General features: G+C 51.7%; 1 long non-coding RNA gene and 1 pseudogene across 2 annotated transcripts in view; one reads left to right on the top strand and one right to left on the bottom strand.

Annotated features, from left to right (window-relative positions):
* LOC309666097 overlaps positions 1-4,995 on the top strand; it is an 85,871-nt gene extending 80,876 nt beyond the window's left edge. The window contains exon 2 of the long non-coding RNA XR_014266894.1: positions 4,688-4,995. This is a non-coding gene — a long non-coding RNA (uncharacterized lncRNA). The remainder of the gene's footprint in view (positions 1-4,687) is intronic.
* A 126-nt stretch (positions 4,996-5,121) lies between these two features.
* LOC309666069 (cleavage stimulation factor subunit 1-like) lies at positions 5,122-10,320 on the bottom strand (annotated as a pseudogene). Its single transcript has 2 exons — positions 9,924-10,320; positions 5,122-9,839 (listed from the first exon to the last, which is right to left on the bottom strand). The product of its transcript is annotated as a cleavage stimulation factor subunit 1-like (transcript).
* Positions 10,321-13,517: the final 3,197 nt, after the last annotated feature.

The following is a 13,517-nucleotide window of genomic DNA, read 5'->3' as shown; positions in this document are numbered from 1 at the left end:
TGGACCAGGGCTCAAACCCATGTCCCCTGCATTGGCAAGCAGATTCTTAACCACTGGGCCACAAAGGAGGTCCCAGAAGTTTCAAATGTAGTAGAAGGTATCAAAGATGGAAGTAGGGTGACCAACTGTCCCAGTTTTAGCCCTGAAAGTCCCACATCCCCGGAAACCCTTTGGTCCTGAGTAAACCAGGACAGTTGGTCACGCTAGAAAAGGAGACAGGAGAAGAGAGGAGAGAAAGCCAGGGCGAACTGATGTACTAAGCTCCTTGTTGAGGTGAAGGTCAGCTGTAGGTGGACAGAGAGAGGGTGTGTTTATATATGGGGAGGGAGACTCTTCTCCTTTGGAAGCATTAAACCCACCATGCCCCCAGCCCCACTGTCACCCCCGTCCTGATTCCTCCTGGGCAGTTGTCATCTGTCACTGACTTGTAGCCTCCAAACAGCCCCCCAGCAAGGCTGCACTTCTTCCTTACCTCCCACTGACCCCTTGGAGGGCACGCTGGGATTCCACGCCCCTTGGACTGATAGAGTGCCTCTGGCATCTCCTCCCCGTTCTTGTAGCACAGGTCCCTGTGGAGTTGTCTCCAAGCAGCTGTCTTTAACCCGTTCCCGTTCAGCACGCCAGCCCACTCTCTGCACGCAGCGCCCCCTCGGCTCACCTCCTGCCCCGCCCCTCACTGCAGCCTTGAACGCTGAGAGGGGTGCGGGGCGGCTTACACTACGGACAACGTGACTCTGCGTCTTCCCCTCTGGGAGGAGACCTCAGCCCACGCCCCACCCCGGCCAAGGCAGGGGCAGGAGGAGCGGCAATGTTGTTCCACTGATGCCACGCGTCCGCCAGACCCCACGTCTGCCCGCGAGCCACCAGTCACGCTCAATGCCGCCTCTGTTGCGAGGTTGCTCGTGAAAAGCCCCTGTGTTGTGGCTCCCGGCTCCAGCGAGGTCCCCGATACAAGGTCTCCATTCATGTCAGGCTGGCCCTCCTTGGCCACACAGGCAGCCCCTGCTCCCTGAGGAAAGCTGCCCGGGGTAGGGGTACAGGGTGCATCTTCCCCACCCCCGTTTCCACAAAGGCCCAGCACACACCGCCCAGGTTCCCTCCCTCCCTCTGGTGCCGCCTGCCGTCCACCACCTGGGAAAGCCTCAGGGCAGCAGGGCCCAGGAGCACACGCCAGCCAGTGGGCCTCTGGGGAGCCCATCCCTCTCTGTCAACAGCCATCCAAACTCCAGGCGGCCATGACATGTCAAGGAAAGGATGGGCACAGCAGAGCATACAGAAGCAACTTCCTTTTTTCCTCTTCCAATGAGCAAAGGGAAGAAAAACTGCTGTCTGCAAGGTACCTACCCTTACAGACTGAATGGAGTCAGTCAGATCTAAGGAATGGGGTTGCTGGCCGGGGCCATATCAGTTAGGGAGCCAGCTGATGGGTTTTTGAAGCTCATGCAGCGTGGTGAATCCCCTACTACTGAAACCAAGCAGAGGCTGTGAGGCCCTCTAGGGTACAAAAGCCTTTCCGTGTCCCCTGTTTCTTGTTTGTAGGGAAAAAGCTTCAGCTTCCTAGACTTTCCCTGAATTGCAAAAGGCAGATTCAAACAGTTACTAATTAGGGGAGGGAAGGAATGCAGAAACAAAGGAAAAGTTGTCAAGAAACAATCATGCAGCTTGGGGCAGGGTCCTGGTTCCTCCTCAAGAGATAGACAGGATGATCTGATACAAATATCTCTGAGTTCTTCTACAGGAACTAAGGCCCCCAACCAGGTGGAGGAGGGTAACTTTAGGCTGAGCGCAAGCACGTGGACCCCAGACTAGTCGGAACCAGAAGGCTGATGATGAGATTCCTGGAACATCACCCTGTTACCTACCCACCAACCAATCTGCAGAAAGTCACACAACCTGCAGCCCTCATTCCAAATTTGTCTTTGAAAACTCTTCCCTGAAACCCATGAGGGAGTTTGGGTCTTCGGGGCATGAGCTGCCCGTTCTCCTTGCTTGGTCCTTGAAATAAACCTTTCTCTGCTCCAAATTCCGACTTTTTGGTGGGCCTCACTCACTGTGTGTCAGGCACACGAACTTGGGTTCCACAACACTACTCTGCAGAGCATTCATGCAGTGGTTCTCAAACTGGAGCGTGCATCAGAATTATCTAGAGGGCATGTTATAACACAGATTGCCAGGCCGGCCTCCGGTCACTGGTGCGTTAGGATGGGGGTGGGGCCTGGGCATCTGCATTCCTAACAAGTTGCCAGGCAATGCTGATGCTATGGTCAGGGACCTCACTTGGAGAACTATTGGGAGAGGGTTTCCCCTGCCCTCAGGGAAGTTACCAATCACTTGAGGCCAATATACACCTGAGTTCCCAAAGACAATTCCAAAGCCAAAACTACCATGAATACAATGCAGGGCTCTGAGGCGGGGTCTGTCTGACACCAATGGGGAGGTGGGGCTGGTCAAAGAAGCTTCCTAGGGAAAAGGGACTCAAGCGAGATGGTGAATGTGATAGCGGGGAAGAAGGAGCAGGGAGTCTGTGAAGTCCCATATTGAAATGGGAGTTGGGGGGAGGAGAGGAAGGGAGGTGTCCTCCATGTTGGATGGGATAAGAGTCAAGGGGTGAGAACACTGTTTAGGGCGCCAGGTGGGATAAAGGGTGGGCGAGGGTGGCCATGTTGAAGGACAATGGGCGGGGTGCGTTGTAGAGGCTAGGAAGAGGGGACCCTTGAGTGCCACGCCAAGACCCCTGGGCCAGATACCGTGGCCAGAGAGTGCTGCTGTGCGTTTTAAAGTTGCCATTGGCATGACCAAGCCAGTGCTTGAGGAAAGTTATTCCGGCAGCCAGCAGGGAGCAAGGAGAGCCTGGGCAAGTCTACCAAGTTGGAAGGTCAAGGCAAGCAATGAGCGAGGTAATTTCGTTTATCGTGTCATGTGATAATTGGTGTGGTCCTACGTGGGTTGTGTAATCCAAAGTGTTATCACTACCAACCCCTCCTGCAACAGTTATCTGTAGGTTGTTATTTTTTCTCACTTTCTGAGGGATCGCAGTGACCCCCAAAGAACCCAGCATCCTACCGGGGAGGGAGGCGAGGTTGGTGTTAAATAAACAGGTAGTGAGGGCTGGCAGGCGGTCGCCCAAACTGCCAGGGGCCCCAGAGCATTGACTATCACTCTCTGTCTCAAAGATGTTTTAAAGTGAGAACTCCCTGGGCTCTTTCCCAGTTTTCTTTACTCCCTGTAATGTTCTGGAAGCTTATTCCCATTCATTCAGCCTCCAGAGAGGAAGGAGAAAAGAACCCTGAGCCAAAGGAGGGTTCCTCTTAAAGGCCTCGGTCAGAAAGTGAAAATGTTCCCATTGCCCTGGAGTGGGTGGGGTGCGTCCGTCTCTTCGACCCGCCATTACGGCGGCTATGGACGAGGGGGGCAGCCAGGCAGAGACTGGTCTGCCCAGTGGAAGCCACTCCCCAGGCCCATCCTACCATCTGGGTTCACAGAGGTGTCTTCTTACAGGAGCATGAGAGCAGAACGCTGAGCGGGGAGATTCCTAATTTCCTTTCTCCTCAGATACGAGCTTTTAGCGAGTGGGCCGCAGGCCAGGAGAAGAAAGCCGCCATCCCCATCAGCAGTGCCCGTGGAGCTGAGCCAGAGGGTGGGGGAGATGCTGTTTGAAGGAGGCGCTTTGGAAATTCCTCGCATTTTTTGGCCTTTGTCTCTGGGCATTGAGAGGAAGATCTGTGTTTGACTCTGAAAGAGCTCCCAGTCTCTCCTTTGCATTCAAAAGGAAGATCCTAGCCGAGAGCAGAAAGAATTCGGTGGCTGTTTTCTCATCTCAAAGACCAACTGAGTCATTTGGGGGTAGGGGGTACAGCGGGGGAGACCGGTTTTCTTTTGCTCCTTCTTCACCTCATTTTCCTCTCTCACCTCTGGCCCCGGCCCCAAGCCCAGGTCATCAGTGATGTCAGTATGGTGCTGCTTTCTGAGAAAAGCTGTCCTCCAGTACTCTCTGGGTTCTCAAGGAGCATCAAAGGCACCTGTGTGCTGGCAGAGACGACTGGGAGACAGGATGCCCGGGTCCTGACGGCTCTGTAAGACCTCAAGCCAACCACTGTGGACCTGATGTCACGTTTCTGCCACCTCCCAACACAGAGACGAGTTTGGCCTTGTCCTCCCACTTCCCATCCCCGGAGTGGTGAGGGCACCAAAGGGGACAGTCAGACCATGTTCAGTGCAAGAACAGCATTCGCAGGGGACAGGGACACGATGGCTAGGCTCCATCAAGAGCTTAGCCGGAAGCCCCCTTTGGCCGGTGATTTCAGACTCCACGTACGGAGGTCCAGCACGGCTTTGGCAGTTGTGAACAAGATCCCTCCGTTACCAATTTGAGATCTGTGTCCTTTCATTCCTCCACTGAACTGGCGCCCCTCTCCCACCAGATGCCATTTTGCATCCAAATCAACTGATTCACAAGCAACTGGGGAGGAGAGGAAATTGGGGGGCTCCATGCTGTGACTAATCCCAGCCTGCCCCGAATACCATCAGTTGCCTTTCTCCGCTCACTTCTTTCCTGATTCCAGGACTCCAGATCGCCTATGCTCTGAAGCACTTGAGTTACCGTACCCCTTTTGTGACCAAAATGAAGTCTTCATCAAGGGACAGCTGGCCCCGAAGGAGGGGAGATTCTGCAGATAAAATGAAGCAGAGGGGCTTCCCTGGTGGCGCAGTGGTTGAGAATCTGCCTGCCAATGCAGGGGACGCGGGTTCGAGCCCTGGTCTGGGAAGATCCCACATGCCGCGGAGCAACTAGGCCCGTGAGCCACAACTACTGAGCCTGCGCGTCTGGAGCCTGTGCTCCGCAACAAGAGAGGCCGCGACAGTGAGAGGCCCGCGCACCGCGATGAAGAGTGGCCCCGCTTGCCACAACTAGAGAAAGCCCTCGCACAGAAACGAAGACCCAACACAGCCAAAAATAAATAAATAAAATAAAGAATTTTTTAAAAAAATAAAAAAGCATGTCCTTTAAAAATAAAAAAAATATGAAGCAGAAATTTCTTTGACAGCATTTTCTCAACCAACCCCTCTCAGAGACCCTTGGACCTGTTGTCAGGTTTTGTCCTCACCAGCCCTCCCCCACAGACCTGATCTTCCTCTAAGAGGGAAAAAACAAAAACAAAACCTAAGTTAAGGGCAGCAGCTGTTGGTAAATGAGTTTGTCAGGTCACCACCAACTCATTGCATGACCCCAGGCAAATCACTTAATCTCTGAGCTTGCATTTTCTCCTCTAAAAAAACAAAGGGTTGGACAAGAAGACCTCCGAGGTCCCTTCCAGACGTGACAGCCCAAGTGGGAGCTCCACATCTTACCACAGGGGCAACTCATCCTCCTCCCCCCTCCGCTGTTCAGGGGCTGGGCCTCCCTCGAGGACTGGCTGCGGCTGGAACCCAGTATCCAGTTCCTTCATGATCTCAGTCCCTGTGTGGGCGGCTGCACAGTGAGAAGCACGGGCAGAAGACAGCCATCCTTCCGTGCAGCGTGGGCTCCCTAACCAAACTGACAGTTTCTCCAGACCCTGACGGTACCACAGTGTTCCCCAAGGGGGTCCCTTTCTGAGTGCCGGGGCCACAGACTAAACAGACACTTGGAACTCACCTGGATTCTGGCAACTTCTCCAAAAGCCTGTCTACACCTGCTTTTGGGGGTTTTGGTTTTTTTTGCTTTTCAACTTTGAGGGACATATCTTCCTATGCAAAGGGATTATATTGAATCACCCAGCCGTAGCACTCACCCTGTCCTCTCCTGAAGATGAGTTCAGCGACTACTTTACCATGACCTCCTGAGCGTCCAGAAAGATGGCTCTTTTCTTCTGTTTGTGCTAGACAGCCCCGCCCTCCTGTATGCAGTGTTCACTTCCACCACACTTGAGCCGTAAGCTGTCTTCAGAGCTCTCCTTGTTTCGGTGGGTGTGAGTGTGCCGCCGTAAGTGTTGTGTCTCTCTGGGTATGTGTCTTTTGGAGATCTCTATCTCCGTCTCACTGTGTCTGTCCGTGTGTACGGATGATCCTGATACTTCAGTAGATTGATCCTATTTTCTCCTTCCATTGGCTGCCGAACTTCTCACGTTTTTCTACAGGTAACAGATTGTGGCTGGGCCCCTGGGGGGCAGCTTCTGTTCTAAATCTGTCTTCCTGGAGGTCAGAGTGAGTACAGCCAACCTTCAAAAACACATGTCTAGGGGGTGAGGGGGAGGAATTGGGGGCTTGGGACTGACACACATGCACGATTGATACTATGTATAAAATAGATAACTAAATGAGAACATACTGTAGAGCACAGGGAACTCTAGTTACCGCACTGTGGTGACCTAAATGGGAAGGAAATCCAAAAAAGAGGGGATATATATATACGTATAGCTGACTCATTTTGCTGTACGGTAGAAACTAACACAACATTGTAAAGCAACTACACTCCAATAAGAATTAATTAAAAAAAAAAAACAACGCATGTCTAACACCAGAAGCATTGGTGAGCGATGTACATTTCACCAAAGTCTCAGTGGGATGACAGAGAGATTATATCATACACCACAACACACCACAAAATTCGATCAAGCCTCCTCATTAGATATCTTGCTTTCTCCCCAGAACTCTTCTGAAAGCATCACTTTATCGTGTAGCTCACACTGGGCGGATAAACAGGCCTCCGAAGACCTCCTATAACTGCAGCTCCCTTTAAAGATGCCATGCTGCACCACATGAGCTATGGTAGGTGGGCCACAGCTGATTGGACCCAAGGGTGAGCACCTGACCAGGGGCTGCCTCTCTATTGGTCAGCCAGGTGTCTTATGAGACAGCTTAGGCCTAGAGTTAGTGATACTTGAACCAATCAAATTCATCAGCTTAGGGAGTTTGGATGCGACACAGAGGGGGAGCCAAGTGGTTGTCCGTGAGAGAAGCGGAATGACAAAGAAAAGCAAGGACCGAGAGAGAAATCATTCCGTCAGTGGCAGCAGAGCAGAGTCGGATCAATGCTCCCGCTGGTAAGAAGCTGCAGATCCAGGGCTATGCACACTGTGTCCCCAGTACCTACCTCACAGGCCCTCAAGCCACAGTGGTTTCCTGATAAAGCTCGTTAAATGGGGCCGTATGTGCTCCTGAAACACCTCTGCACCCTGAACCACATCCCATGTGTTTTTGCACAGGTTAGGTGTGCTGCTCGTGGGATTTCAGGTACCCTTCCTAGAGTCACAGTCTGTGAAATCGAGGCCCCGAGGGAAGTGTGATTTCCAGATCTGAGGCTGGGAGGGATCATAGCTGAGAGGCTTTCCTTTCCCACCATGCCCATCTCAGACCCTCAGTGAGGACAGTTATCGCCCCTGGTGCCCCGTCAAGAGAAATCCCAGCTCTCTCTTTCTCTCTTGTGGGTGACGATGACCATTCTCAAGCACCCATTATTTTGTTGGGTCCCATGAGTCCACTCCACCCAATGTGCTCCGCTCTGACTGGGCCATACAGTTCGAGGGGAGTGAAACTGGAGAAGAATGTGTGGAAGTTTGTGGCTTTCATCTCTTAAACAAATAGCAAATTCCTTGGGCTGCTGCTGCTGGAATTAAACAATGATGTATTGGGGGGAGGCTCTACAGCGTTACCTTAGCAACGCCCAGGCTGTTTTCAGGCAAGGTCTAGTAAAAGAGGAAAGAGAACAAAAATAATAAAGGGACGAGTCTGGATGGGGTCCAGGAATGGGGGTCTTTTGGCTGAATGTGCTTTGTGCTCTGCGGTGTTTACAGGCCTCCTTTCAGCTAAGTTTCCTCTGGGCTCCCCCAGTGCATTCCACCATCAGTGAGGCCGTCCACTAGAATACTAATGTGAGGCTAAGAAAAGACAGCGTGCCATGTGAGGAACGGGTTAGGTAGGGAAAGACATCACAGCTGGGACCACCTAAGCGGGAAGTGACACGTGTGAAGCCTTCCAGGCTGGCTCTTGAAATCATGAAGGTCATGGGAGAAAGAGGGCGAGGTTCTTCAAAGGTGACCAATGCTTGGGCCTTAGGCAGAGCAGAGGCCTGTATGGTGGCAATCCGTCAGACCCTTGCTACTCACAGCGTGGTCCACGGTCCAGAGGTAGAGGCGTCACCTGGGAGTTTGACAGAAATGCAGAATATAGGGCTGCCCCAGGCCTACTGACAGGGGTCTGCATTTTTACAAGCCCCAGGTGGTTCATGTGTGCACTGCTGTTTGAGAAGCGCCAAGCAGGACCTAAGTCTTGTCTCTCCCAGGTTCCTGAAATCTGTCACTGCCTTTATCATGTCACAGCAGACTACCACCCACACAAAAACAGGCATATCCAATTTGCTGATAATGCATTTTGGTGGTTTTTTTTTTTTTCATGACAGATCTACTTGAGATCTAGAAAGCACTTTAATACTCTATCCTTCTTCAAATGATCAAGAGAAATAGCAAGTCCTGTATTTAAAAAACCGATGAAAATCACCATGTAATAATCAGTGGGTGCAGAACAACCCCACAGATCTGTCTTTCCAACTTTTTCCACCATGATTCTCCATCAAGGTAAGAAAAGATTCGTACAAATCCCAGAAGGACGTAGAGGTGGCAGCACAACTGCCAAAGATGGTACAATGACTTACTACTGAAGCTGGTGATGGGACACAAGGGGAAGGAGGGGCAGAGTCCTCGAGAAAAGAACCCTATTTAACACAGGTGGCTCTAGTCCGTGGTCGACCTCTGGTACCAAAACCGCGCCCCAAAGTCGTTGCTGCAGGTCACAAAGCCGGGGTTGGTGGGCGAGTGCACGATACAGTACATGATGTTGTTGCGGCCCAGGTTCCGGCGCTCGGCCATTCTTGAGTCCCAGCAGCAGAGGCTGATGGTCCTCTAGTCAGGCAGCAGCACGCAGTCCTCCGTGTGGTTGAAGACGGACTACGTCCGGTGCACCTGCCGTCCGCTCAAGCCAGCACCTGTGTATCTGACCAGGGTTCGCCCTGTTGATATTTCTCAAAGTTTAGCTACAGTCTTCTTCACTTGACAGAATGTATTTTGAATTTTTGGAAAAAATGGCAAAACAAACTTCAGCATCATCTTGTGCTTTCTCAAAAGTTGTGATGCATCGATTTGAAACACCATCCCATAATTTGATGCAGCTGTCCTTGCTACCAGTCACATACATATTGGCACTAGGATTGTAATTAACGGAACATATGGCATCAGTATATTGATCTTGAGGACTGCAAGAGACAAAGCACTGAAATATGTTGATATCATAAAGTCGAAGAGTAGGCTGCTGAGTCCCAACAAGTATAAAGTCTCTAGAAGGATGAAAAGAGATGGAGCGTAACATTTCAGCCTCCTGAATGGATTTGAAGCCTCTTTATGCAGATGGTTTGGAATAATCAAATAATTTAAGAGTATAATCCCTTTCACCAGAGGCGAGGATCTGTTCTGTTGGGTGGAAAGTGAGACACGTGACTTCATCCACGTGGTCGTAAAGAGTTGGAATCACTGGGTGGTTTTCCATGTTCTGCTGTGCAGTCTCGTTCATCATGACCTCTACTGGCATGGCACTTTTGGCCAACATTCTTTCTGTGTCAAGTATTTTTATGGAAGCATCAGCAGATCCAGTAGCTATTAATTGCCCATCTCTATTATAGGTGGCTACACGACATGGTCCTTTATGGGATGTGACATAGCATGTTTCGTACTCTGAAGCCTCTGGGCACATAGTCTGGACATCTGCATCAAACTCCAGGTCAATTCCTGTGCCAGGGGCAACTGTATCTGACGGACCAATTGCATAGTGAACTGCAGTATCATCGTTTTCCATTCCTTGTATTATATCACCTAGAGATACTGTTAACATGGTGGTATGAATTCTTCTGGACCTTTCTCCATGCACACAGTTGTTTCATTTCTAGTTTGATGAATGCAGGAGCTGTTCCGAGGGTGCACAGACAGACTGAGGCTTGATTTCATTGATGAGGCCATTAGCAATGTTGATGTAGCCGTCATAGAGCAGCTGGCTAACGATCAGCTTGTAGAGCTGCTGGCGAGCCTTCAAGCCAGCTTTGGTTCTGTGCATCGGGGAGAAGAGGAAGATAATTTCCCTGCCAGGGGCGCGTTCTAGAGATTCGTTCACCTCCTCCGACTTTATCTCCTACGCGACAACACGGACGCCAAGGAACTGCTGCCTCACGGACAAATGTCAGATCCGCAGAGCACCGCAGGTGTGGTGGCAGGTTGGCTCTACCACTTCCGGGGCCTTACGGAGCAAGTGCGCCTGCGCACCGTCTCCGCTGGGGCGTGACCCAAGCCTTGGTGTTTGTTTTTTAACACTGATTTTTTTCGTGATGATTATGACAACGATGATGCTGATGATGAAGATGACATTAGATACTGTCCGGGGTTGAATTGTGTCCCCCGAAAAGGATATATTCAAGTCCTAACCCCCAGTACCTGTGACTATGACCTTATTTGGAAATAGGGTCTTTGCAGATGAGATCAAGTTAAGATGAGGGCATTAGGGTTGCCTTAACCCAGTGACTAGAGGAACAGATTCTTCCTCTGAGCCCCTAAGGAGGAACCAACCTACTAACACCTTGATTTCAGACTTCAGGCCTCCAGAACTGTGAGACACGAAATTTCTACTGTTTTAAGCCACCCAGTTTGTGATACTTTGTTACAGCAGACCTAGAAAACAGAGAGAATCTCCTCTCTTTTTTTTTTTTTTCTGAAACTTTCCTTCCTTCAAGCCCTTTCACATACAGTATCTTGTGAAAGCAGAGGCAGGCTAGGCATTTTATTCAGTTTTTCAAAGAAGAAAGTCCATTTGTTACATGAAGAGGTCACAGGAGTGAGGCGGTACTACAGCTGCACCTGGCGGGCCTGTGAAAAAGGGCTCAGCAACAGGGGATGTGGGCCTCCGCATCTGTCCCTGGGCCTGGACAGCTGCCACCGCCCCTGAGGACACTGAATAAGAGGGAAGACTAGCGCCACGGGGCTCACCCATCACCACCTCCACCATCTCCATCCCATGGGCTCAAAGGTGCCATCAGCAGGGTGTGTCCCAGCCCCACACTGGACGTGGCCCAAGTATGCATCTGTCTTGTTATCCTGAAGTTTGTATCTGCGTTGTCAAATGTCACCTCCTTTCTCAAACCCCCCCCAGTTTTATTTCCCTCACAACACTTAACATCATCCATAATGCTGCTGCTTATTTATTTAATTACTTTTATACCTCCTGTCTCCTTTACTAGAATGTACATTCTGGTCCCCAGAATATAGCCTTGCCCGTGACAGTTTCTCAATAAATAATGGGAAGAGAACTTGTTCAAAATATTACATCACGTGCACGTACTGACATTTAAAAGAATGAGTCGGGTCCATACACAGTCCACGGAAAGGTGGCCGTGATATTATTGAGGTGAGGGAGCAGTTTGCACAGGGATACACATCGTATGCTTCTGGTTTTGAATATATATCACAAATACATACCGCTGTTAGCCGTGGCTACCTGTTGGAGGTGGGGTTGGAGGGCAGGGGTGAGAGCCAGGAGCCTGGGACCAGGGCCGGCTGAAGGAGGTGGGCCATAAGGCAGTTGCTTGTGGGGACAGAGAATCTGCTGAAGTCACAGGAGGGACACGCAGGAGGGAGACCAAGGACAAATCATACCTCCAACGCCAAAGGCCAAGGGCCAACCAGGCCGGAGGTCAGGGGCTCTCTCCTCTCTTCCATTCCTGGTGCCATTGAATTGTGAGAGCCCCGGGAGGGTGGCAGCTGGTAGGAATCTACAGAGAGAACAACCCTTCCGCTCCTACGTGACGCCATAGAGGAGTCGCCAAGGACTGTTAGGCTCTTTGCTGAAAACCAATAATGGAAGTGATGGCAAGTGGGTGGAGCTGCCCCTTGAGCTGTGGGGTGAGGGTAGTCTGGTGGGTGGGTTAGGATAGGAGAGAGAGTGTAACCAGGGGATATGCTGAAAGGGCCAGCCAGGAGTGGCCACCACCCCGGCTTATCTTTCCACCCACCACGTCCATGATGAAGGGCACACACACACCCATGCACACGGCCGGGAGTGGGCAGGGGGTGGGGGGAGGCGTCTCTCTGCTTCTCTGTCACACAAAGAAGGAGAAGCAGGGGTTCCTGCCCTCAAGGAGACTGCAGTGTGACAGGGGTTTTAAAAGTCCAACACAAGCTCCCCCACCCACTGCCAGCTAGTTGTAGAAAAAAAAATCACCCCTGCTGCCACGTCCTCCCCTCACCCCTCTCCAAACGGCAACTCTTTTAGGAGTGCCACCCACAAATTTTCGACACTTAGCCAAACTGCTCTTCCTTATACAAGCCCAGGCTCTCCTGCCTCTGGGCCTTTGTTCAGCTTCTAGCTGTTTCCTCTGAGTAAAGGACGCCTCCCTCCTGCTTCCCGCTGGTCTCCGTGGTCCAGACAGAAGCAGCTGGGGCTCCCCCTTCAGCCAGCCCTGAGGAGGCTCTGGGCCCCTGTACAGCGCCAGCCTGGATTCTGACCTTAGCTCTGTTGCACTGGTCCCTAAACCCCTTAGCCTCGATGTCATCATGTGTAAAGCGTTAGCACAGGGCTCCCACTCGGATTAAAGGCATCGGCACACGTAGAGACCACCCCTGGTGCCAGGAGCAGAAAGGGCGGGGTTGTTATAGCAGCACGCTGGGCATCGTGGAGGAAATAAAGACTAATGAGCCGAGGTTGCACCCACCTACCAGAGGCCAGCTGTCTGCTTGGAGAAGAAGTGAGACAGGCCTGCAGGGAGAGAAACTAGGAGCGAAGTGCCAGTGGTAACGACTCCGGGCAGCACCTTGACCTCACGTGCTCTCCGCCCAGACCCAACCTTGGCTGCAGCACCAGCCTTGCCCAGGTGGCATCTGACAGCACCTGTCAGAGGCACCTGTGACCATTCTGCCCCAGGGCTCCTCTGTGACCAGGGCAGGCCCTCCGGACACTCACACAGGTGATAAGATAAGCTTTGCCACAATGGGGGAGGGGAGCTGCTTGATAAATGCTGTCCTTTTGTTCCTGGGGATAATTCGGAGACCCATTCTGTGTGCTTCTCAGAGGCTCCCAGCAGGACGGGGCCCCCGGCTGCCACAGCAGCGAGCAGCCTGAAAACTCATCCTTGGATTGGCCTGTCCTCCTTCCCCATTCACTCTTTTCAATCCCCTCCTCCTGTGCTCTGGGATCACTTCCCAAAATGCACCACCCAGCTCCAGGTCTCAGGCTTTCCCAGAGGGACTGAGGTTAAGACAACAGTGCAGTGGCTCAGGGCACAGCTTGGGGCTGCGAGCTGGGGCAGGTGCTCCCCTTTCCCCAGGCGTGGCCCCTGCTCATCTTCTCTCAGTGTATTAGTCAGGATGTCCAGAGAAATGGAACCAATAGGATATATAATGTATACGGAAGAGGAGATTTATTCTAGGAATTGGCTCATGCCATGATGGAGGCCGAGAAGCCCCATGATCTTCTGTCTGCAAACTGCAGAACCAGGAAAGCTGGTGGGT

The sequence above is a fragment of the Balaenoptera physalus genome (genome assembly GCF_965194825.1).
Source record: "Balaenoptera physalus genome assembly, chromosome: 8".
Classification (NCBI taxonomy): Eukaryota; Metazoa; Chordata; class Mammalia; order Artiodactyla; family Balaenopteridae; genus Balaenoptera; species Balaenoptera physalus.
The sequence above is the reverse complement of the archived record's forward strand: the minus strand, read 5'-3'. Positions and strand labels throughout refer to the sequence as shown.